Raw genomic sequence first — 26061 nt, 5'->3', positions numbered from 1 at the left:
CCTGCAAAATGCGGTTGTGCATTATCGTACTGAAATGTAGGGTTTCGCAGGGATCGTATGAAGGGTAGAGCCACGGGTCGTAACACATCTGAAATGTAACGTCCACTGTTCAAAGTACCGTCAATGTGAACAAGAGGTGACCGAGACGTGTAACCAATGGCACCCCATACCATCACGCCAAGCGATACACGCTTCCAATGTGCGTTCACCGCGATGTCTCCAAACACGGATACGACCATCATGATGCTGTAAACAGAACCTGGATTCATCCGAAAAAATGACGTTTCGCCATTCGAGCACCCAGGTTCGCCGTTGAGTTCACCATCGCAGGCGCTCCTGTCTGCGACGCAGCGTCAAAGGTAACCGCAGCCATGGTCTCCGAGCTGATAGTCCATGGTGCTGCAAACGTTTTTGAACTGTTCCTGCAGATGGTTGTTGTCTTGCAAACGTCCCCATCTGTTGACTCAGGTATCGAGACGTGGCTGCACGATCCGTTATAGCCATGCGGATAAGATGCCAGTCATCTTGACTGCTAGTGATACGAGGCTGTTGGCATCAAGCACGGCGTTCCGTATTCCCCTCCTGAACCCACCGATTCCATATTCTGCTAACAGTCATTGGATCTCGACCAACGCGAGCAGCAATGTCGCGATACGATAAACCGTAATCGCGATAGGCTACAATCCGACATTTATCAACGTCGGAATCGTGATCGTACGCATTTCTCCTCCTTACACGATTCATCACAACAACGTTTCACCAGGCAACGCCGGTCAACTGCTGTTTGTGTATGAGAAATCTGTTGGAAACTTTCCTCATGTCAGCACGTTGTAGGTGTAGCCACCGGCGCCAACCTTGTGTGACTGCTCTGAAAAGCTAATCATTTGCATATCACATAATCTTCTTCGTGTCGGTTAAATTTCGCGTTTGTAGCACGTCATCTTCGTGGTGTAGCAATTTTAATGGCCAGTAGTGTACATTTACAGTGCACCTAAATATAGGCAACCCAGCTTTCATCCTACCCTTGGTTCAAGTAAATAAGTTGTGTTGCCTATCCTAAGGTGGACGAACTATTTCATGCACCATAAGATGGGCAACCCAACGTATCTGCTTGCACCCAGGTTGAAGGATGTCAGTTGGGTTGCCTTTCTTGAAATAGGCGAAATATTTCATGCTCCTTAACATAGGCAGCTTAACGTACATAGTGCACCGAAGGTGGTGGATGTTAGCTGGGTTGCCTATCTTAAGGTGCAAGAATTATTTTTTGGGACAATTTTATTTTTTCTACCCTGTATAATCTGTAAACGACTGTCAATAGCAGTACCAGTTATTACGGATTTTTCTCGTTCCATTCAAATACAGTGTGTGGGAAGTATTATTGATTAATTGTCTATATGCAACCTGTAATTAGTCTAATTTCATAATCGTGATTTCTATGGGATTGATAAGAAGAGGATCGTAGTATACGAGGGGGGACCCAGAAGTAACCGGAATCGTAATGCTGTACATCGTATACTTGTAGTAGCAGGTTGCGCCGCCAGAGGGTTGTAGTAGGAGCTCTGCTGAGTCATTCTGCCACGCGGCGTCACCCAATAGTGAGAAGTGTGGTTTCTTGAGTTCTTTGAGTGTGCGTACAGTGCAGACGTGACACGAGGAAATGGCTAGTTCTTACGAACAACGTGTGGCAGTGAAGTTTTGTTTCTTACTCGGCAAGAACGCAGCAGAAACTGTTACGATAATTCAGACAGCCTACAAAGACCACGCTCTTAGTAAAACGCAAGTGTACGAATGGTTTTCTCGGTTTAAAAATGGAGAAATGGTGGTTGAAGATCAGCCCCGTTCCGGTCGACCTACCACTACTCGAAGGGAAGACATCAACAAAAGCCGTGCTCTCATCAGTGAAGATCGACGCAGGACAATCGACCAACTCGAGAACTTGTCTGGGTTGTCCTGGAGCTCAATTCAGCGCATCTTGACCATCGATTTGGGGATAAAAAGAGTGGCAGCAAAATTCGTGCCGCCGGCCGCGGTGGTCTCGCGGTTCTAGGCGCGCAGTCCGGAACCGCGCGACTGCTACGGTCGCAGGTTCGAATCCTGCCTCGGGCATGGATGTGTGTGATGTCCTTAGGTTAGTTAGGTTTAAGTAGTTCTAAGTTCTAGGGGACTGATGACCACAGCTGTTAAGTCCCATAGTGCTCAGAGCCATTTTTAAAAATTCGTGCCGAAGCTTCTTACAGGAGATCAAGGGGATCGTCGCATTCAAGCCTGTCACGAAATGAAGGACGCGTTCAAATATGATCCACATTTTTTCAACAAATTCATTACAGGTGATGAGTCATGGTGCTATGGGTACGATCCAGAAAGTAAACAACAGTCATCACAATGTAAGTCACCTGGCTCACCTCGACCACAAAAAGCTCGACAAGTGAAATCGAATGTGAAAACGATGTTGATCTGTTTTTTCTGTATTTTTTTTAATAAGTGGGATCGTACACTCTGAATTTGTCCCTGAAAACCAGACAGTAAACCAACAATTCTATTTGGAGGTTATGAAACGGCTTCGCAGAAGTTTGTCGCGAAAACGTACGGTTTTGTGAGGTTTTGGCGTGTGGCTCCTGTATCACGACAACGCTCCCGCGCACACAGCTCTCAGCGTTCGCTAGTTTTTGGCCTCAACGAAGACGACTACCTTGACCCACGCGCCCTATCCGCGGGATTTAACACCCTCGGACTTCTTCCTATTCCCGAGGATTAAAAGAGACTTGAGAGGGAAGCGTTTTGCGGATGTGGAAGACGTAAAAAAATTCAAATGGCTCTGAGCACTGTGGGACTCAACTGCTGAGGTCATTAGTCCCCTAGAACTTAGAACTAGTTAAACCTAACTAAGGACATCACACACATCCATGCTTGAGGCAGGATTCGAACCTGCGACCGTAGCGGTCTCGCGGTTCCAGACTGCAGCGCCAGAACCGCGCGGCCACTTCGGCCGGCGAAGACGTAAAACGCAATGTCATGAAAGTGCTAGCAGGTATCAAAGACGACGAATTTAAAAGGTGCTTCGAACACTGGAATGAACGTTTGGACAAGTGTATTAATGCTAATGGAGAGTACTTCGAAGGAGATTAAGGTTGTATTTGAAAACAATAATGTATATGCTTTCTAGAAAGAAATTCCGGTTATTTTTGGGTCCCCGCCTCGTATTCCAAGATTCACGTAAAATGGTTCTAGGAACTTCCTAAATACATTTTCACACGACAGTTTTCGTCTATCTGCAAGAGTGCAAGTTTTTTCATCATTTCCGTGACGCTCCCCCGTGGGTCAAATAAACCTGTGACATTTTATCCTGCCCTTCTTTGTATACTTCCATTACCCCTGTTAGTCCTATTCAGTACAGACCTCACTCACTTGAGCAATATTGTCAGACTGGTCACAAGAGCGTTTTGTATGCAGTCTCCTTGTTGACAGCATTTCCGTAATATTCTAACAGTGAACCACCTCCTGCCACTTGCTTTACATTCGAGTGGGCCTATATGGTCGTTCCAGTTCCTATCCCTACAATTTGTTATTCCCAGATATTAGAGCTGACCTATTTCAGTTGTGACTCATTTATATTGTAGATATGGGATACTACGTTTTTCTCGTTTTTTGAAGGATATAATTTTAAATTTCGCAACACTCAAAGAAAGTTCAAAATCTTATCAATCTCTGGCTGAATATTTGTGCAGATTTCTAGCAGTCAGTATTTCATTATACATTGAAGCGCCAAAGACACCGATATATGCATGCGTATTCAAATACAGAGATATGTAAACAGGCAGAAGACGGCACTGCTGTCGGCAACGCCTATATAAGACAAGTGTATGGCAAAGTTGTTAGACCGGTTACTGCTGCTAAATGGCAGGTTACCAAGATTTAAGTGAGTTTGAACGTGGTGTTATATCCGGCGCCCGAGCAATGGGACACAACATCTCCGAGGTAGTGATGAAGTGCGGACTTTCCCGTACGACTATTTCACGAGTGTACCGTGAATATCAGAAATCCAGTAAAACATCAGACCTCCGACATTGCTGCTGCCGAAAGAAGATCCTGCAAGAACGGGACTAACGACGAATGAAAAGAATCGCTCAACATCACAGAAGTGCACCCTTCCGCAAACTGCTGCAAATTTCAATGCTGTGCCATCAACAAGTGTCAGCTTACGAACCATTCAATGAAATATCATCGATATGGGCTTTCGGAGCCGAAGCCCCACTCGTGAACCCTTGATGACTGCATGACACAAAGCTTTACTCCTCGTCTGGGCCCGTCATTACCGACAATCGATAGTTGATGATTAGAAACATGTTGCCCGGTCGGACGAGTCTCGTTGCAAATTGTATCGAGCGGATGAACGTGTACCATTATGGACACTGCCTCATGAATCCATGGACGATGTATGTCAGCAGGTGGTGGGAGCTCTGTAATGGTGTGGGGCGTGCGCGGTTGGAGTCATTTAGGATCCCTGATACGTCTAGATACGACTCTGATACGTGACACGTAAGAAAACATCCTGTCTGATCACCTGCATCCATTCTACATCTACATCTACATTTACACTCCGCAAGCCACCCAACGGTGTGTGGCGGAGGGCACTTTACGTGCCACTGTCATTACCTCCCTTTCCTGTTCCAGTCGCGTATGGTTCGCGGGAAGAACGACTGTCTGAAAGCCTCCGTGCGCGCTCTAATCTCTCTAATTTTACATTCGTGATCTCCTCGGGAGGTATAAGTAGGGGGAAGCAATATATTCGATACCTCATCCAGAAACGCACCCTCTCGAAACCTGGCGAGCAAGCTACACTGCGATGCAGAGCGCCTCTCTTGCAGAGTCTGCCACTTGAGTTTGTTAAACATCTCCGTAACGCTATGACGGTTACCAAATAACCCTGTGACGAAACGCGCCGCTCTTCTTTGGATCTTCTCTATCTCCTCCGTCAACCCGATCTAGTACGGATCCCACACTGATGAGCAATACTCAAGTATAGGTGAACGAGTGTTTTGTAAGCCACCTCCTTTGTTGATGGACTACATTTTCTAAGGACTCTCCCAATGAATCTCAACCTGGTACCCGCCTTACCAACAATTAATTTTATATGATCGTTCCATTTCAAATCGTTCCGCACGTATACTCCCAGATATTTTACAGAAGTAACTGCTACCAGTGTTTGTTCCGCTATCATATAACCATACAATAAAGGATCCTTCTTTCTATGTATTCGCAATACATTACATTTGTCTATGTTAAGGATCAGTTGCCACTCCCTGCACCAAGTGCCTATCCGCTGCAGATCTTCCTGAATTTCGCTACAATTTTCTAATGCTGCAACTTCTCTGAATACTACAGCATCATCCGCGAAAAGCCGCATGGGACTTCCGACACTATCTACTAGGTGATTTATATATATTGTGAAAAGTAATGGTCCCATAACACTCCCCTGTGGCACGCCAGAGGTTAACGTCCGTAGACGTCTCTCCATCGACAACAACATGCTGTGTTCTGTTTGCTAAAAACTCTTCAATCCAGCCACACAGCTGGTCTGATATTCCGTAGGCTCTTACTTTGTTTATCAGGCGACAGTGCCGAACTGTATCGAACGCCTTCCGGAAGTCAAGAAAAATAGCATCTACCTGGGAGCCTGTATCTAATATTTTCTGGGTCTCATGAACAAATAAAGCGAGTTGGGTCTCACACGATCGCTGTTTCCGGAATCAATGTTGATTCCTACATAGTAGATTCTGGGTTTCCAAAAACGACATGATACTCGAGCAAAAAACATGTTCTAAAATTCTACAACAGATCGACGTCAGAGATATAGGTCTATAGTTTTGCGCATCTGCTCGACGACCCTTCTTGAAGACTGGGACTACCTGTGCTCTTTTCCAATCATTTGGAACCTTCTGTTCCTCTAGAGACTTGCGGTAAACGGCTGTTAGAAGGGCAAGTTCTTTCGCGTACTCTGTGTAGAATCGAATTGGTATCCCGTCAGGTCCAGTGGACTTTCCTCTGTTGAGTGATTACAGTTGCTTTTCTATTCCTTGGACACTTATTTCGATGTCAGCCATTTTTTCGTTTGTGCGAGGATTTAGAGAAGGAACTGCAGTGCGGTCTTCCTCTGTGAAACAGCTTTGGAAAAAGGTGTTTAGTATTTCAGCTTTACGCTTGTCATCCTCTGTTTCAATGCCATCATCATCCCGGAGTGTCTGGATATGCTGTTTCGAGCCACTTACTGATTTAACGTAAGACCAGAACTTCCTAGGATTTTCTGTCAAGTCGGTACATAGAATTTTACTTTCGAATTCACTGAACGCTTCACGCATAGCCCTCCTTACGCTAACTTTGACATCGTTTAGCTTCTGTTTGTCTGAGAGGTTTTGGCTGCGTTTAAACTTAGAGTGAAGCTCTCTTTGCTTTCGCAATAGTTTCTCTAACTTTGTTGTTGTACCACGGTGGGTTTTTCGCGTCCCTCACAGTTTTACTCGGCACGTACCTGTCTAAAACGCATTTTACGATTGCCTTGAACTTTTTCCATAAACACTCAACATTGTCAGTGTCGGAACAGAAATGTTCGTTTTGATCTGTTAGGTAGTCTGAAATCTGCCTTCTATTACTCTTGCTTAACAGATAAACCGTCCTCCCTTTTTTTTATATTCTTACTAACTTCCATATTCAGGGATGCTGCAACGGCCTTATGATCACTGATTCCCTGTTCTGTACATACAGAATCGAAAAGTTCGGGTCTGTTTGTTATCAGTAGGTCCAAGATGTTATCTCCACGAGTCGGTTCCCTGTTTAATTGCTCGAGGTAATTTTCGGATAGTGCACTCAGTATAATGTCACTCGATGCTCTGTCCCTACCACCCGTCCTAAACATCTGAGTGTCCCAGTCTATATCTGGTAAATTGAAATCTCCACCTAAGACTATAACATGCTGAGAAAATTTATGTGAAATGTATTCCAAATTTTCTCTCAGTTGTTCTGCCACTAATGCTGCTGAGTCGGGAGGTCGGTAAAACGAGCCAATTGTTAACCTAGCTCGGTTGTTCAGTGTAACCTCCACCCATAATAATTCACAGGAACTATCCACTTCTATTTCACTACAGGATAAACTGCTACTAACAGCGACGAACACTCCACCACCGGTTGCATGCAATCTATCCTTTCTAAACACCGTCTGTACCTTTGTAAAAATTTCGGCAGAATTTATCTCTGGCTTCAACCAGCTTTCTGCACCTATAACGATTTCGGCTTCGGTGCTTTCTATCAGCGCTGCTTGATGTCCATTGTGCATTCCGACAAACTTGGACAATTCCAGCAGGACAATGCGACACCCCACACGTCCAGAATTGCTACAAAGTGGCTCTAGAAACACTCTTCTGCGTTTAAACACTTTCGCTGGCCACCAAACTCCCCAGACACGAACATTATTGAGCATATCTGAGATGCCTTGCGACGTGCTGTTCAGAAGAGATCTCCACCCCCTCCTACTCTTTCGGATTTCTGGACAGCTCTGCAGGATTCATGGTGTCAGTTCCCTCCAGCACTACTTTAGACATTAGTCGAGTCTATACCACGGCGTGCCGCGGCACTTCTGCGCCGTCGCGGTGGTCCTACACAATATTAGGCAGGTGTACCAGTTTCTTTGCTCTTCGGTGTGTATAACTGCATCACCTCCGAAATGTCTGGTGTTAATGATGATGTCTGAAACGTGATTATTACACAGCACGAACAACCATTGTTCCAACACAATTCCCCGAACACATGTGAAATTACCTCTACATCTATTGCTGCCACTCCATTGAAGATAAAATTCTGTGTCCACCCCTCCAACAAATCTTCAATCTAGTGAAAAATTTCGCTTGATATCCCATATGATAGTACTTTCGGTAATACACGTACGTGTGCTACTGAGTCAAAAGACTTTCGGAAGTCAGGAAGCACTTCATACACATCACTGCCTTCATCCATGGCTTTTGCGATGTCATCCGAAAAAGTGCGAGTTGGTTTCCATGTGATCGATGTTTTCCGAATCCACGCTGGTTGGCATGGAGAAGATCCTTCTGATCGAGGTAGCTCTTTTCTTTTGTGCTCAGACTAATTTCTAAGATTCTACCACAAATCGATGTCAAGGATACTGAACGATTGTTTTGTGGACCGCGTCGGCTGCCTTTCTTGTAAACGGGTGTGACCTGGTGTTTCTTGCTACCACTGGGCACAGTTGTAATTAAATGAGGGGCTAACTCAGCCGAAAAACAGCATCTGATAGGGATTGCCTCAGGTCGTGGAGCTTTGTTCAGTTCAACTATTTCTTATTGTCACCGACGCTAATATCCATTACGCTCATCTTTTGAGTGGAGCGCGAATTAAACTGGGGAAATGCTGCTGGGTCTTTCTTTATAAAGCAACATTTAAAAAAGAGTTAAGCATTTCTGGTTTTACTTTGCTGCCCTCAACTTCAGCTCCAGTCTCGTCCAAGAATGACTGGACGCTATCTTTGATGGCACTGTGGCTGGTGCAATATTTTACAGACCAGTAAATATTTAATTTATTGATCTGTTATATTACAAGTGCCATCAGGGTTCCTTTAAGAATTAAATCGATAAAGAGCCGGTGTGACTTATTTTTTACGACAGAGAAACTTCGTATAAAATTTTTGAGGTTATGGTCACTAACAAATTCGACAATAGCTTTTACATAGCATAAAAGCAGATAATGTACACTCTTGTTAAAATAGAAAACTAATGTCGAAACTGTGTCAAATATTTACAGCAACCGTAAATCACAAACGCTGCTTTACTACGAAATAACACTAGTGTGTAAAACGAAGGTAACCTTCACATTATTTGTCACTGTCAAGTAACGTAGTTCGGTGAAACATGGACCGTACATAGAAAGAACTACTATAGTGTAGCGCAGTGCAGTGCAGTCCAGTGCACATGGCAACTGAAAAAAATACGCAATAAGACGAACATATATCACACTTTTATTTAGAGACAATAATTACAGTTAAGTCGTCGCTATTTATGATGGTCCCCGAGACATCGTTCGTAATAGGGTGTGTGATCCCCATGGACGACAATCAGTGCCCTGCAAAGTACACCTATGCTGGACGCAAGGTATGTAAGGAGTGCTTGTGGTAGGAAGTTTCAATACTCCACCAGCGAGGTTTACAACTGATGGATGATCGTTGCTGCAAGTAGACGTGCTTCCCAATGCATCCCGCTAGTGCTCGAAAGGATTTCAGTGGGAATACGGGCAAGCATGTCTATCTGCCGAATATACTCTCGTTCCAAGAGCCCTTCCACCTGTGGAGTTTGGTGCAGTGGCGCATTGTGATCCATAATAACTAAGTCAGGACCGAATGATCCGTTGAATAAACGCTCATGGGGACGAGTACAGTGTTGCAGTAACATAGGCCGATGAGAGTCCCGTGATGAAGGATTTGGAGGTCATTACACCCAAGCAACATTATGCCTCTCCACACTACGTGGACAACGAAATTGACCGTTTTGAGCAACGCAGGCCGTACCCTCGTATGGTGAGAGGTGGGAACACGTAATGCACCTAGGGACACCAACAATGAAACTTCCTGGCAGATTAAAACTGTGTGCCCGACCGAGACTCGAACTCGGAGCCTTTGCCTTTCGCGGGCAAGTGCTCTACCAACTGAACTACCCAAACACGACTCACGCCGCACCCTCACAGCTTTACTTCCGCCAGTACCTCGTCTCCTACGTTCCAAACTTAACAGAAGCTCTCCTACGAACCTAGCAGAACTAGCACTCCTGGAAGAAAGGATATTTGCGGAGACATGGCTTAGCCACAGCCTGGGGGATAAGAATTAGGAACGTAGGAGACGAGTTACTGGCGGAAGTAAAGCTGTGAGGACGGGGCGTGAGTCCTGCTTGGGTAGCTCAGTTGGTAGAGCACTTGCCCGCGAAAGGCAAACGTCCCGAGTTCGAGTCTCAATCCGGCACATAGTTTTAATCTGCCAGGAAGTTTCATATCAGCCCACACTCCGCTGCAGAGTGAAAATTTCATTCTGGAAACCAACAATGAACTTCAGTCTGGCCTTAGCTGCCATTGGTTTTACTTGGTTGTTTCGCTTTAAATCGCTTCGTACACATACACTGATGAGCCAAAACATTATGACCATCAGCATAATAGATTGTTTGTCAGTCTTTGAAACGAAATACATCACCGATTCTGCATATCAGGAATCCGACATGTCGTTGGTAGATTTTTGGAGGTATGTGGCATTAGACGTTTAGGAACCGGTTTGTAATTCGCGTAAATAACGGGCCGCTGATTGCGTGCGCTGTGATGGCGATCGATACCGACCCAGATTGGTTCCATAGGATTTAAATCGGAATAATTTTGCCGCCGAGACATCAACGTGAGTTCCCTATAATGCTCCTCAAACCACTGAAACATGCTTCTGGCTCCGAGATATGGACAATTACGCTGCTGAAAGATGACACTGCCGTCGGAGGAAACATTACGCATGAAGGAATGCAGGTGGTTCGCAGCTGTCAGCGAGTCTTCGATTGTTGCCACAGTTCCCATACTAACGCAGGAGAATATTCCCCATAGCATAATACTGCTCCCACTAGCCTGCGTCCGTGGGGCTCGGCACGTTTCGAGCCGCCGTTCACCTCGATGACGGCGTTTATGAAGACGGCCATCGACCTATTGCAGCAAACATGCGGTTTACCCGAAGAGCTGACAAGTTTCATCGACGGTCAATTCCGATTGTCCCATGCCCACTGAAATCGTAACTGACAATGTCGTTCGGCCAACATATGAGCAACTATAGGTGGTCTGCTGCAGAAGTCCATGTTCGACAATGTACGATGAATGGTGTGCTCCGAAACACTTGTGCATGCACCATCCAATTGTGCTCTTTCCACAGAGATGCCACAGATCACCATCTATCCTACTTTACCGAGCAAACAAGCCTCCGAACCCCATGTTCTGCGAAGAGTCCAACTATTTAGCTCATAGTTATAGTTTCACTGTCCTTCTACCTCGTCCCATAGATGTTCACGACACTAGCACGTGAACATTCGACCGGCTTCGGCATTTTCGAGATACTCGCTCGCAGGCTCTGCTTAATAATAATCTTCCCTTTGTCAAAGTCGCTTATCCCAATGGACTTCCCCATTTTCAGGCCATATTTATCCTAGTGTGATCCCCCGTCCGTGCCTGCTCCGCCTACATTCTTTTGTAACCGCGTCACGTGCCCGCAACGCCACTGGGCGCCATCCAACGTCGCGATGGGAAGTGGTCATAATGTTTTGGCTTATTAGTGTACACCTAGTTATTGCACGGACGTAACTACTTCCAGTTACTGATCTGAAACCACGTAATCATACAATATAGGATTTTTATACCATTGTTCGCGCAATATGTTACATTTGTTTATGCTGAGGGTCAATTACCATTCAGTGCACCAAACGTTGAACCTCTGCAGATCTTCCTGGGTGTCGCAACAATTTTCTAGCGTTGCGACTGCTGCTTATAGACCAGCATCATCCGCGAAAATCCCCATGTCAAAAAACTGGCTCTGAGCACTATGGGACTTAACTGCTGAGGTCATCAGCCCCCAGAACTTAGAAGTACTTAAACCTAACTAACCTAAGGACATCACACACATTCATGCCCGAGGCAGGATTCGAACCTGCGACCGCACTGGTCGCGCGGTTCCAGCCTGTATCGCCTAGAACCGCTCGGCCACCTCGGCCGGCGCCCCATGTCAGTCTAAATCGTTATCCATTTGGTCATTTACATTTACTGTAAACAGTAAAACTCGATAACACTGCCCTGGCGCAGACCCGAAGATGCTTTAACTTCTGAAGATTTCTTTCCGTTATGAATGACGTGCTGTATTTCATTTCCCAGAAGCTCTTCAATACAGTCACAAAACTGGTGAGATATTCTATACACTCGAATTTAGTTCATTAGAGGACAGCATGAAAAATACCTACAAAGTGCACATAAACAGTGTGGGTGCCAGTTTCTTCTGCCTTTTTCATTTCGTGCACGCATTATTTGCGGAATTAATATTTCGTCTTACGAGGAAGGTTTCCGGTCTCCATTCTAGCGTTTGTACGGCTATCGAAATATAGTAACTCTATATTAAAATGCATTTACGTAAATTTTCGGTAAAAGTACAGCCTAATGAAATTGTACAGTAATTTATAAATACTCTGTGCAATGATCAGTAACATAAAGCACGAGAGCTTTGCTTACGGCATTCTCCGTGCGAAGGTCTGCTGGGCGTTAGCTGGTAGCAGCAGTGAGCGGTCCTGATTCTTGGCCGAGGCTTCGTTCACTGCTGCCATAAACTTCTCCCGGCGTCCACCTTAACTTACAGCCCATGTGTAAGGACTTCCCTGGCCCCCGGCCAGACGCAGTTTCTCTGCTAGGCTAAAAAAACTCCACGTGTGCCCAGCCATACTTCGCCATCACAGACGTTGATCAATTATAAATGGCGGACCCCCAATCGTAACTAAAGTAACTCATGTGCACATTTTAAGTATCAAGAGAACCGCTGAAGAAATCACAACCTGTCCTCCATTTAATGTACATTTACCTTTCCTTTTCCTCATTTTTCCTGATATTTCATTATTACTGTTTAGTCTACGATGTTGGAAGGATTATTTTTTTATTTAGTTTTTCCGTATTTGCCAGATAGGATCAGGTAACAACTCCAATTCCTATTCTTCCTTTGCTTTTCCTGGTTTTGCATTACTCTTTCATCTTTTCCTCGTGCTGTCTTTCCGTTCTTCTGTTAATGATGTTTTTTCATTATTTCTTCTGCCTTAAAGGCTTTCTAAATTTAGTATTTTGTAAATGACTTCTTTCTGTTCTTTCTGATTCTTTGATGTCGTTTCTTTCCATATCTTTACAGATTGTAATCCTTGCTATTTTCGATACCGTTACCCAGAAATACAGGAAGATTTGTTTTGTCAGCCTGTTCTCATTAATTCAGTCGAGATGTCCAAGAATATTAATCTTCACCTTGCGCTTACTTACGCCTTTCTGTTTTCATTTTCAATGACCTCCGCAAAAACTAAGTGTTTTGTTTTCCCACTAGACACTGTCACAGACTATCCAGAAATCGTATCACAACACACACTTTATCATCACATACAAATATCCCGTAATGATGGAGATATAAAGCTTTTGAACGCATTGTGGACATAAATAAACGGTGACTGGTAACAGTAAACTTGTTGTTTCATTAGGTTTCGATCTAGTCTGTAAAATACGCAAGCTGTATAATTAGATAGTTTCTTGATACATTAAGTATCGGGGCCGCGTCAATATGAGCTCATTCTTTCGCAACCTCGTGGTGAGCTGAATTAGCGCCTCTGTAAGAAAGGCGGCTTCTATCACACAACGGCGAGTGGAATAGTTAGGTTTGTTGTCAAACTGACAACGTGACTCCAGGCCCTGAGCACACCAACTTCGACAACGTACAGTATACCAGTCGGAGGACTGTTACTGCTGAGAAAGAATTTGAGTCACTGCACTTCCGTCCCCCAAATAATCAATTTCAAAGGCCATGGCTTACGTTCTGTTTCGGACCGGTTGCGGCCGTTAGAATACTCTAAAGTAAAGACGTCTGACATATGTAATCAAGCTCGCAACCTCATAGTTTCAGAGAAATCGAATAATTAGGGACTTCGAATCGTTGCAGATATATTGGAGGAGGGTAACCATAGCTAGCTCAGGCGGCGGCTAATTGTTGTAAGGTCTGAAAGCAGATAACAGTCTGTTAACTTACGAGTGACTTCGAATTGCTTTCATTGCATTACATTTTTCCACTTTTGAAAGGAAATTAAAGCTGTCGCGATATTTACGTATTATATTTTCTAAACACACTGACGGAAGAAAAATCGCTACATCTAGATGTTGTAAGCCATAAACTGAGGTTAGTAGACGTGTTCCTACATTTGGAACATGATGTATATTCAAATTTCGCGCCAGTTGCATAAGAGTGGCCCTAGTAGCGTCATTATGAGGATGCAAATCAGGTTTGATTTAAACACACGCTGTAACGGTCATGAGCGTATACTTCGCCAACCTGCGGACAGGACCTCCCTCGTAGACACGACGACACAATTAGACATTACAGAGGCACAGTGATACCGAAGGGAGAGAAACATCGCACAGCAGAAATCAAGACCTTACTTTCGCTCAGTTGTACTCAACAAGCATGACACATGAATCTGCTATGATAGTTCTATTGTGGAAGTACTGCACTCGACCTCACGGGTAGGAAGATGCCTGAGAAAACCAGAGGGCGTAAACTTCTATATCGAGAATATCGATTCCAGATCTAAACGTAGACAGTTTTACGTGGAGGCTGAAATTCTCTCGATATAGCCCACACTACGTACCACTACGATAATGTTATGCACTACAGAAATTCCACATATACTCTTTGTGGTTTGACGGGCTAGTGGTAGCTTCTGTAATATGATAATAATGATATTAATATCACATCTATCAAAAGATTTACAATGTTCGTGCGAATAACAACCACCAAAGACGATCTCAGCTTCAATGGAAAATGCTATGCACAATATTATACGTTGATAGAAAATCAGATACTCAACCTCACCGATCACAGCCACAAATTAAATCTTCCAGCGTGTGACTCTATTACGTGACAACACACCTCGCTAAGCAATGGCTTAACAGAAACGTTCAACTCGTTTATAAAAATAATTACGAACCGACGTATAAATATCTTTCAATTTCAAAGCCATAATCAAATTCGCAGAACCAGCTAATTGCAGAGTGGTTGTCTGCACTTTTAAATAATATTTATTTTACGTCGCTCTTTCAGACGTGTAATTTACTGTCTTGTTTACTTGACGATATTAATCGGAGATAACTTCTATACGTACCAGGCATGCCACTACAATATCTTTGTATAAGTTTAATACCAACATATTTATTTGTTTTAAAATTCTCCCCCTCTGAGGAGTCATTAAATTGCCTTTTTTTTCAAAAATGAATCATCTTTTCCTTTAAATAAAATCGTAGAGGTAATCTCTCTTCTTTTTACCTTAAGAAATGTGAAATAATTCCTCTATTTGGAACTTAACAAATCTGAACTAACATTCCTATTTCTTTGGGAATTAATATCTTTGTTTACTGTAACGTTGTCCACTTTTCTCAGTTAAATCTTTTGCTTTCTGTTGTGTTGGCAGAAGATCCAACATCGTGTTACTAGAGGAGGCCGAAATGCACGCGTTATAGCTCACGCAGGCTGGCGTGAGGAGGGAAGAACTATACTGACGTGAGGTCTGGAACTTGACAATTGAATTAGAATTCAGAAAGCGGACGTAGTTAGTTTGATACATAAATTTAATCCATTAATGATGAACGTCGCTCTTGACTGTACATGATTCACAATATTATCTGATCAGATTATAGTAACTGAATATGGCGCCTTGCTAGGTCGTAGCAAATGACGTAGCTGAAGGCTAAGCTAAACTGTCGTCTCGGCTAATGAGAACGGATGTAGACAGTGAACCATCGCTAGCAGAGTGGGCTGTACAACTGGGGCGAGTGCTAGGGAGTCTCTCTAGACTAGACCTGCCGAGTGGTGGCGCTCGGTCTGCAATCACTGACAGTGGCGACACGCAGGTCCGACGTATACTAACGGGCCGCGGCCGATTTAAGTGCTACCACCTAGCAAGTGTGGTGTCTGGCGGTGACACCACACTTTCTTTTACCATTGTACTTTACTATATTTACAAATTATTCGTTTGCTATAAAACTGAACTTGTCTTTTAAAATATCCTTGAATATTTCATACGGGGCAAATGACACTCGGGGCACTATTTTTATTTTCACAACAGAGACTTGTGTCTTTATTGACTGTTTTCTTTCATGTACATGTACAAGTATGCTTTGATTCAGTGGAAAAGTAATAGAAAGAAAACTGCTTCAACTTCAAAATAAACACAAAACTAATCCCGCTTTTAGCGTTAACTTTCCGCGAACTCAGTGCTATTGAAATTATTGAAAACTCAGGACTCGTACTATAGGAGAGAATTAATGTGCCCTCAATAACAATGGTTCTTGCTTTGTCGTTTACAGTTTTATGGCAAAAGCTACTGAATTTGAGACCGAGCGTTCAAATCCCCTGCTAACTTAGGTTGGTTCTCGTAATATCACATAGAACAGTAGTACACCCGTTCTCCTCATTACAAAGGTAATACAGATCATGTATCTACACAGAGACTTCCAAACAGTAACGAAAATACATCGAGGTCCACACTGAAGTCTCAAAATAAGCCCTTATACTGTGTCGCAAAGTCACTATTTCTTAAGTACTTGCTTTCCTCCGAATCCCCTAATATAACAACGGAGAGGTACTATTTCCTTAGTGCGTGCTTTCTCCAACTACAAATTCAGATAAAGACGTCACGTGATAACGTCACTTACACCCCACAACAAAATGGAAAATGTCCAGTCCAATCGAGATACGGATCGCCTACAAACAAGTGGCTTTCGAGATACGCTTCGTACAGTAACTGTTTTGGCTTAAAATCACCAAACACGAGAAACCAACCCTAGCCTACAATATATCGTAGCCACTACTGCTTCCTCAGACAAAATATTAAGTTTCCACAGAAATCTATCACTTGACGCTTTTCGACCCACTAGATGGAATCAAGTTTATCAGAGATCAGCATGAATATACCTCAAATTAGCCGATGACAGTCTCACGGAATACTCCTAAAACGACTGTAGCAGTTGACTCACACTCCCCAGTGTCAACCCGATTCGAACTGATCTTAGTCCGATTTCCAACCAACAACGACTAACTGAATTTCTCATGGGACAAACCAAGAGCGATTTACGGAAAGCAGACATAGCACGCTAATTCTCCCTTTTAACAGTAGCTGGTTTGTCTTTGCGGCTGTCGTTGGCGTGTTGCGCTGGCCAACTGCGCCGTAGATGTTATCTTTGCCGCAAGCCGCAACTCTGCAGTCGTCCGTTCGCAGTAAACTCTCTGGATTTTACCGGATCCTGCTACTCAGATATTTTCGGACAACAGTCTCTACAACATTTTACAAAAATACACATAAGAACACGTTTCGGGCAACTCATTACACCCTCGTTTATTTTCATAACAGCAAATTTTGATAATAAGATGAGGTGACACCTGTAAGATTGCTGGCAGCGGTGGTCACGAGAATATACGGCCATAAAAGGACCGGGCTCCGACCAGCCGCGTCACACTGCCGATAGGAAACTCCGTCGTGTTCGGCGTATAGCTGTGACACCTCGTACTGCATCTGCAGCAGGAATCTGAATAGCAGTTAGCACCACAGTGACACAACGAACTATTACATATCAGTGACTTCAAAAACAGCTCCGAGCCAGACGACCTGCAGCTTGCATTCCACTGACCCCAAACCACTGCCATTTGAGACTTCTGTGATATCCAGCGAGAGCTCATTGGAGGGCAGGGTGGAGGTCTGTTTTGTTTTGTGTTGAAAATTGTTTTTACCTCGGTGCCAACGATGGCTGTTTGTTAGAAGGAGGCCAGTTGATGGCCTGCAACCCATCTGTCTGCGTTCTAGACAAACTCGACATATACAACATATACACAGAGGTGTGGTATGGGGTACAATTTCGGATGAAAGCGGGACCAGTCTCGTGGTTATGCCAAGCACCCTGACTGCAAATTTGCACGTCAGTGTGGTACTGTGACCTATGGTGCTGCTGTTTATGAACAACATTCGAGGAGCTGTTTTCCAACAGAACAGCGCTCGCCCACACACTACTGTTGCAACCCAACATGCCCTACAGAGTGCAGACATGTTGCCTTGGCCTGCTCGATCCCAGATCTGCCCCAAATCGAGCACATATGGGGCACTGTCAGACGACAATTCCAGCGTCATCCACCTCCAGCACTAACAGTTCCTCTATTGACCGACAAAGTGCGACTGGCATGGAACTCCATCCTGCAGACTGTGAAACGTCCCCTTAGAAAAATTATTGAATTTCTATGCTGATAAACCTCTTACATTATTTGAACAGTTGAGCAGAACTGAACGTACTCAGACATTTCGCTCTTTACCTATTCTGATCAACACTAAACTGACACACAATATTTTTAGCGCAACGCAATCTGACTTTCAATAATCCCTACAAAAGAATGGCCCTGACTAACATTAAACTATACCTTTCACAAACCACTTACCTCACAAAAATCTTCGTTACTCGAACTACTGCAATACAGCGAGCGCTACTACTGCCAGCTAAATAAAAGATTGAAACTACTGAAGGCACTAACTACTGATAGGCATAGTTAGCAAATGAAAGATTTTGATAGAGAAAAAAATAGTGTTCAAAAGTCATAATATATACAGCAGTTCATGACATCCAGTCTTACAAATTTACTGTCTCTGATGGACACACGTCCAGATCATCCTCTCTCAAAACTCCGCCATCTCTCTCCCCACATCCACCACTGCTGGCGGCTCACCTCCAACTGCGCAACGCTACGCGCTGCTAACAGCCAACTGCCCAACACTACAATAGCGAATATTACAACAATTCCAACCAGCCACAGACTGCACACAGCACATCCAGTGATTTTCATTCAGAGCGCTACGACGCGTTACCAACATAAAAACATAAACAGCCTACTTACAACTGACATCCGGTATCAGTACTACACATATCAGCCGCGTTTGGATGCCTGCATTCAACATTCTGGAAGCTATACCAGTTATTATTTTACCAGTATTTCACATTTGAAATGACGTATTTTACGCTTACATTAACCAATGATCTTGCAATGTTAATCACTTAAATTTGTTACCTACACAAATGTATTTCCGAGATTTCATTACTCTGCGTAAGTTATTTTTTGGTGTTGCGATTCTTTTCCGGCAGTTTAAGATGAATGTTAATGTAGACAAGGTGATCAACGTAGGTGCTTCCCATCTTTGATGAGAATTGTTTGATCCTCGGTGCAAACTGTACATTTTATCCATATAGTTGTTCTCATAAATTATATTACCACTCCTTAGGAAATGTCACGATTAATAATCTATCAAAAGCGTTATGCAATCACTGCTGGTATCTGCCTCTCTGTTTCCCCCGCTACACATTTACAATAAAATTAATTTTATTCAAAACAGTGGTATGTAAATTTGCGACAGCTTTCATTCCCTTGTCAAACGGCAAAAAAAGATGTACTTCTACCCAATCTATATAATTAATTGATTGAATTCTCTTGTATGGGCACGACAGCTTTGCTAAATTCAAAGAAAGACGCCATTTGTTTGGCTAAAACACGTGATTTATTTAGCACTACTGGCCAGATTCGAGCTCTAGGTATGTACCTGTTTAGTTACCAGTGCGCCTGCATTTTATATTTTTTTAAATCCGTTTTATTTTGATTCGTTGCTAGTTGTATGTTGAGCTGAAAATGAGCTAAGCCTCACGAATGGGTATTGATACGAATAAAGTGCTTTTTTTAACCGAACTGCATGGTGGAAATTTATTTCTTATAATATTCACATCAGGTGACCATGTCAGCTGTCGAACCAGAGAAAAGGAGATAAATGCTAGGAAATACCCATAATGGACCAATAAAAAATTAGAACACGCCTTTGAATGTCAGACGCAAAAAATTAATGCCGAATCGTACAGCCGTTATTGACGTGTTAAAGAAGCTCCAAAATTAAGAAAATCCTAAAAACAAAGCAAAATTCTCTTAGTGAAAGGAATCCGTCTGTTTATTTGCACCTCACCGTCACTAGCATCGTAAAATGATAAGCCTCCTTCAGTTTGCGTTTAATTTTTTTGTCCAACGACATAATACTAAAACAAAAGACCTAGTTATAAATGCAGAAATTTTGATTTTCAGTTTCAAGGATCTTTTACGCATCGGTTAACCACCGCGTCGTACGAATTTTAAAAGAACCATACAGAAAGCAGTCATAAGTTTTGAAAAATATTTTTCCTTCTGTCTGATAGATGTTTCACGCTGGTTTCATCGTGTAATTAACCCTACCCTTGTGCTATTTGTCACCTATCTGTCTTGAATAGCGCAACGGCAAGCGTTACAGTAGTCTGAATTACTTCACAAACAAAAGAAACTAAACGTCGAGTCGTATCAACAAAATCTGGTTTCAGTTCCTCATCAGGCCTTTCTCATTTCCGTTTTCCACAGTCTGAGGAAATAACTTGAGGAGAATTCCACTATGACTGCTAAAACTAGGCGAAGATCGATTCCCATCATTTTACTAACACATTTCACTTAACGATACCATTAGCACATTGGTACACTATATAGCACGATAACTAGCTTATTGATCGTAGCTTGATTCTCTGAACGTCGCCTTACAATAGCGCAAGTAATTAAGTGCGTCTAAATCGGCCTGGGGCGTCGCTACCCATCCCTGTTGTCTGCATCATCCACCACGTTGCAGTTAGGTAAAAAGTTTCGATAGGTCCGTCCGTTATTACGGATTATTTGCCTATTTCGGTATACAGACTTTATTTCACTGACTGTAACAGTGTCTAAACAAGGAAACTACCAGATCGTCATAGAATTTTTATTAGAAGACGCTTTTTAAGAGACGATGGACATGAAATGGGAACAATGGTTGAGAATGGAACGACACAGGGTTGTAAGCTATCCTCAATTTTATTCATTGTATATGTTGAGCAAGCAATAAAAGACACCAACGACAAATCTGAAGAAGGCACTAATGTTCAGGGACAAGAAATAAACATTTTGGGATTTGCCTATGACATTGAAATTCTGTCAGAGACAGCAAATGACTTGGAAGAGCAGTTGAATTCATTAGATCATGCCTTGAGAAGAAGTTACAATACGAGCATCAACGAAAGTAAAACAAGGCTAATGGAACATGCAATGCTGAAGGAATAAACCTAAGATATGAGACATTAAAAGTAGTCAGTGAGCTTTGCTATTTGGGCAGCAAATGACGGCCATAGTAAGGAGAGTATAGAACGTAGACTGTCTGTATCACGAAAAGCGTTTTTAAGTGTTATGAAATATTGCATGGACGCTGATTTGTTCAACGAAGAAGAGAATGAAGATGCTGTAATCTCTCAGATTTTCTCGACACAATTGACTAATGGTGTTTCTTTCGGCTACACGGTATAGCTGTTTCCATTTTTTGCACAATACTTCGACGACCGAGTCAATCGTATTCTTCAGGAGCTGTGAGATTTCCTGTTATATGTACACGCTGCCTGGACCCCAACTAGGCTGTGAACTACTATTTTTTCCGAGCTGCTCTTTATACCTGAGTTCGAATGCCATCACCCCCTACCTTCTTCGACTCTCTTGGTTTTCAGAGCCCATACTGATACTGATAAGTTTATGTAAGACTCCAGCGACATCAAAACTCAAAAAAAGACTGCATTATGAAGCATTCAGAAACAAAATAAAGAAAGGCCACAGTCCGGTATGCCTAATACCAACTGTTAACTCTTATTGGGATAAATATGTGGAATATTACCAAGTGAGTGAAAGTGAAATAAGCATGAGTGACGTAGAAGGAGCGAAATGTAATAACGAAGATGCATAAAACAGTTTAGGGTTGCCCATCCACTCGTATTAAAATGTTTACAAATAGTTCACATTTATGATAATCCACTTATTCAAGCGGTTTAGTGATCGTGGGCGCCAATGAATACTGAAAGACGGTTAATGAGCTAGATTTGGCATTTCATTCCCACTTCCTACATTTACTTAGCGTAACAAGTACATGAAATCGAAGCACACATAATCAAGTTGTCGACGATAACTATGTATCCTTAAAATGTATTTATAAAATATGAGAAACCCATCTATTTTCCACCCTTTAGCCTCTCCTTGAAGTTAGACTTTATCATTAAAAAATTAGAAAAGTTATGTGTAAGCTTTATGCATAGAAGATTTGAAATGAAACATTTTTGAAACCTTCTAAGCGAAACACGCCACAATAGAAATACTGATTACTGGTAAGATGGTTTCTAAGTTTTACATTTAGCAGTGTACATGTTAGATGAAAACTGTGGAAAAAGTTACATGAAAAGCTGTTTTCCCATTAGAATACAAAAACATTAAAAACAGTGTCTTAATTGCTTCCATTAATTTAAATCTCTCTTAATCCACTCGTTATTTCAGCAGTTTTCCTCACACTCTTTAATAAAACGCTATCTGCTGTGTCATACTATATTGTTGAACACTGGTATCGTAGGTAGTTTGGAACAGCTCACAATTAAACTTTTCTCTTTTTTAGGCTATTGCGTTTCTAAGTGTATTTGTGTTGAGGAGAAATATTAATGTTTCGTAGTACTAAAGCTGTAACTTGAATGAGTTGGTGAAGGATAAACGATGAGTGTGGGAAGAGGTGAGAGAAAGTGTCAGTGGCACAAGGTTTGTGCAGTCCATCCTCCAGCTACAGAAATTTATCTGATTTTTTCATAGCTAATGCTAGTTGGACTCCTTTCGTATCTATTACTCAGAGGTATCACAATAGTTGTTGTACAAGTATTGAAACAACATCCTAACAACTTCAATATCTTACTTGTATGTAGTTTAGGAATTTCCAAGAATAATCATTTATCTCTAATTCTTTGTTTCAGTGCCAACGCTGACCGACATAACTGTTACCTTTCGATAACAGAAAGATCTTGCGATGTCTGCCGACATGACAGAGAATTCCAAAGAACTAACGCTTGGTACGCCACTTCGAAATTACCCCTTAAGGCCCATTTTCGTTATGGCGTATCTGATCAGCGCTTCAGAGTTTTTACTGGTGTTCATTAAAGTAAATAACGTTTTTCTGCGATACGGCGAAGTATAACATGAAAGGCGCCCATAATCGCACATAGAAAGTGCATATTGATCCAGCACACCTACAGCATCCTGATAGACAGTGTCTCTTGGGATCTGTTTAAAGTATTACAACAATCTTTAGCAACGTCGGGAAAGCAGAATTCAGTGTGGTTTTACGATAATATACTGAACCTTTATTTCTAAATCATTAAACTGCTCCATTTAAATGCAGCTTCTCTGCAGTTTTGTAGCTTTCAGCTGCTAAGATTATAAACGTTTTTACAGCTGCGCAAACGCTTTTGGGATACTGATTTCTGATGCACTGAAATAGAATTTGTTTCTAATCAAGCATTAAATAATCTGTTCAGCTAATAGTACATGCTTGGCGTAGACACACAATTTGCTGGTGCCTAATTAAATCAGATGCTTAGATCACACCATAGCTAGAATAGTATTTTCCCTCACAGCAGTTACTGTAGTCGCAAATGGTAGCGAGTAATTGTAACTTTGCCAGCTTTGTAACTTTTGTATATACATTGTCAGTCATTTGCACACAGTGTGTTTCTCTGTTTGCATAACTATATTAATGTCGATGACTACTGAATGAAATTCTAAGTTAACACACTAAATTTTAAGGTTTCATTTTTAGAACCTAACAAAACAGGACAAAAAACTAAAGAAAAAGAACATTATTATATCATTAATCATGCCACACATTTCTATGGCATGCCAGTTTGCTAGAAACCCTTGATAAATATCTTAGGAAGTTTAACAATGCTAAGGCTAGTATTAGTAAATTTTCTTGGAAATCTAGAATCTTATCCAAGTCAATCTTATCCAAGTCACCAAGTCCCTCTACGTGGGACGAAAAATTAACTTCAGATCGAGCTGCCTTGCTCAAAACTAATTTGTGAGTATGCAGCCCAGCTGTTACTGCTCAACACGATTCTTTGTAGGACAGTAACACATAGGCTCGAGCTGCCGTCCATGACTTTTACTTACATCAGCCACCTTTAAGTGCTAAGGCCTGTTGAACCTTTACTTTCAGATATGTTAAATAAGGTAATCATGCCAATTCATCGTCTAAAGTTGAAAATCTACTCTCCTTTATTTAATTAGAATCTGGAGTTCATATGAGATTATGACCCCGGTTTTATTCCCTGAAATGTTACCCCTTTATTTTAAATCTGGTCCACGTGTAAGTGAACGCAATCTGACTGTGATGACGGAAATTTCGGAGAAGGAAGCGCTTCCTCAAAATGCAACGGAAGAAAGCGGGGTTCACCATAGTTAACCAAGATAAAACTGAAATTAGGAGCCTCAATGCAGACTTCGTAAGTCTGCCAAATGTGTATGTAAATAAACTGTGTACCATAAATATAACTTGGACATTGCAAGTGAATGACTCCATCTCCACTTGCATTTGTCTCAAAGTTCCCCAGCGACGTAGACTTACCTGTATAGCTAAACATTCTTACATAATATGTGGGCATTACTTAATTCAGGGTGCTTCTACCAGTTTCATTTACAATTACAAAGTGTGGGGTACATTTCGAGAGCGTCATTCTTGAGTGAAGACGTGTGGGTGTATGGAACACATGGAAAGCTTCATTCTACGAAGACCACGAAGGAGGATAATAAGTTAGTAGAATCTCAACTGTACTCGTATGCAGTATAATGACCAAATTTCATCTGCAGAATATCATTCTTCACGGATAAACCCAGCAGATCGTATGCTTCACATTCTCACCGGCTATGACAGACAAAAAAAATTACCAAATCTCAATATCAATTTCTGAAGCATTGTCTTACGACTGGAAGAATATTGAGATAAGCTACTTGAAACCTTGGATGATTAAATTGTAAATGGATACGTGTTCCAAAAAAGTCGAAAAATTGAATAAAGACCTCGTGTTCCCATTCCAAATACGACTGTAAAATATATCGCGTAAAGTAATCTAATTCTTCATTATCTGAAACGCCACGTAAACGCAGCGCAAATGTGCGAAGCCAGCAACAATCTCACGGTTATTTAGAACACTGAATGCGCCCTTCTTTATAACATAGTACAAAACATCTATACTACGAGAAACAGTGGCCAGGCAGCGGGATCAAAAGAAGTGTGGCTTTGCGCTATCGCTGCTCCATACAACTGAAGATTACGAGTTTCACCAAGGCGGCTGAGCCACATCACATAAAAGAAGAACTGGCGCAACTGGACTTCAGTGTGCGCAACGTGACGAGAGTAAAGTCTGACGTCACACACAAGGAGTCGCCTTCTCTGCTGGTGATCGCCACCGACACACCAGAAAACAGGCGGATCTACCAGCTGCAGCGAGTGGCCAACACCAAGGTCACAGTTGAGAAGCTAAAACAGAAGAGGGGCCTGGTGCAGTGCTTCCGCTGCAGGGTTCAAATCGCTCTGAGCACTATGGGACTCAACTGCTGAGGTCATTAGTCCCCTATAACTTAGAACTAGTTAAACCTAACTAACCTAAGGACATCACAAACATCCATGCCCGAGGCAGGATTCGAACCTAGCGGTCTTGCGGTTCCAGACTGCAGCGCCTTTAACCGCACGGCCACTTCGGCCGGCCCGCTGCAGGGGATGGGAAACATGACTCGCCACTGCTCCTTCCCCGAGAGGTGCGTGAAGTGCTTCAAATGGTTCAAATGGCTCTGAGCACTATGGGACTTAACATCTTAGGTCATCAGTCCCCTAGAACTTAGAACTACTTAAACCTAACTAACCTAAGGACATCACACACATCCACGCCCGAGGCAGGATTCGAACCTGCGACCGTACCAGTCCCGCGGTTCCGGACTGAAGCGCCGAGAACCGCACGGCCAGCCGGTCGGTTGTGTGAAGCGCGCTGGCGCCAATGCAAGCAGACTTTGCACGCTTCCGAGGTCGCACACTCCCAAGTGTGCTAACAGGCAGCCCACACGTGGCGAGTTACCGCGGCTGTGGGGTAATCAAAGCTGCAGTTGCTCGCCAACGTGGGCAAACAAAAAAGAAGGCTGCCGACCGCTCCCACGGCTGTCCGCGCCCAGGCGGTCAGGAGGCCGGCAACCACGTGGTCCTGCCAGCAAACGTGTCCGAGAGGGCACCCCTGACGACGCACGCGCCGACACTCCCCCCCCCCCCCCCCCCCCCCCCACCGCACCCGGAGGAAGGA

This window comes from Schistocerca piceifrons, chromosome 8 (genome assembly GCF_021461385.2).
Source record: "Schistocerca piceifrons isolate TAMUIC-IGC-003096 chromosome 8, iqSchPice1.1, whole genome shotgun sequence".
Lineage (NCBI taxonomy): Eukaryota > Metazoa > Arthropoda > Insecta > Orthoptera > Acrididae > Schistocerca > Schistocerca piceifrons.
Note: the sequence above shows the minus strand (reverse complement) of the source record.